Below are 1,941 nucleotides of genomic sequence, written 5' to 3' on the forward strand. Positions count from 1 at the left end.
AATTGATACTTATCAAATTTCTTAATATCTGTTCGGCATCGTTTTTGGAGGGTTAAGTCAAGAGTATCCAATCTGAGAATCATAACAAAATATGATTGCATGCCAGTTTATTCCACTTACTCTCTCGTATTATTTTAAAGATTGCAACAAAACTATTCGTTTTTCGTTTTTCAAATTATTACAATCATCAAATTTCTCAAATTATTTGAAATATTTTCGTGTCATAATATGCTGCCATTTCTGTTTCATTTATAATAGTTTGCTCTATTCTTATTATTTCATTATTTAGAATTATTCAAATATGTAGTATATTAAAAAGCACCATACGACTTGTCTTTTAAATTTCATTTTTTTCTTTATGGTAATGATTGAACGATTTCCCTGTCCCCAAATTTTTAACGTGCCATTATTAGTCGTAGGTGTACTCAGTGCGCAGCTAAAAAGATGCGATATCGTTTGAATCATATTACTTAATCGATATACTTTATATTCTTGTAAGTATATAAAATTCTAAAAGCACCTCGTATGAAGTCCAGATGGGAGTTGAGAGGTATATTTAATACTTTCAATATTCAGAGAGCTCATAGCGATTGAATACGTGCAGACGGTAATGCTAAGGAGATTTTTTTAAATATTTGTTGATAAATATTGGGCACGACGCACCTCTTTGTTTATTATTTATGTATTTTGTCTATTACTTTATATAGAAAAATATATATATCATTGTCATTCTTGTTCTGATAACTGTTATACTTTATATTATTTCTTCCTAAAACCCGTGTTTGCATAATTATATGTATCAGCCCAATATATATACACTATACAATCCTTCGTTCACAAATATATTTTTTAAATATATTTTCTCCCTCAAAACTTTACTCATCATACTCAAACCACATTATTCCATTGTAGTAGTTTTCAATTAGTTCCAAAATTAATTTATCTATGTTTGAAATCTGGAAAATTAGAAGGTTAATTAGAATTTAATATAGTAATAGGGATGATAGTTATGAAGGTATTTTATGATTTTCCTTGCATAATTATTAAATACAGTATGAAGGATACTTATCATCCCTAATATAATAATTAAAATAATCATATGTCATTATCATATATTTGTCAATGCCTCAGACAACCCGTCAGAAGCATTGTAAACTGTCGTATAGCAGTGAACGCAACACTTGCATGTCATAATCCACCGACCAATTAGGATCGAGGATCGAAATTAGGATTGAGGTTCAAACCTCTAACGGTGCCCACAGTGACAGTCGTATCTGTCAGGCCGAAGTTGACCTTCAGCCGCTCCAAGTAAAGCTGTATAGGCCAGCTGCAGCCAACAGCATTAGAGTATACCGAAAAAAAACCTGCAGACCTACATTTAGCTATGTGTATTTACATAATATAACCATACCACCATCTCTCGGATGATATTTCTTTGGCTTGAAAGTTAGTCAGAAATATAAATTAACTGAGTTTTTTTGTGTCAAGCAATTTTAAATTGTATGTCAGGGTAGAAAACCACTAGATGATATGGCTTAATTTTTTTAATATTTTATTTTGTACAAAATAACTAAGAACTTTTTAAAAGTAATATTTAATATGTATTTTACGTTTTTCTTACTGTGTAGTTTCAGTTCGAATCGTAAAAAGTTTTCAATTCAATAGAATAGAAAATCAAGGGAGATACTTTATCTATGTAAGTACTTGTATCTTTATGTTACTTAAATACAAACAAACTGCCCCCTAAATCTCGGTTGCGTGCATGTCTAACACATTAGCGGCTGACTTCAAACTAATCAAGAACACAGCGCTGTTCGCGTTACGCGTGTACGATGTACGTAATTTATTAGCGTTTATTCCCATATAGCAATCTGTAGGGATGCCGTCCTATTACGCAGACTCCGTCGAGATCCCTGCTCCAGTCAGCTTCGAGAGTGGGGA

This window comes from Achroia grisella, unplaced genomic scaffold (genome assembly GCF_030625045.1).
Source record: "Achroia grisella isolate CSIRO2021 unplaced genomic scaffold, CSIRO_AGI_Agris_v1 utg1920, whole genome shotgun sequence".
NCBI lineage: Eukaryota > Metazoa > Arthropoda > Insecta > Lepidoptera > Pyralidae > Achroia > Achroia grisella.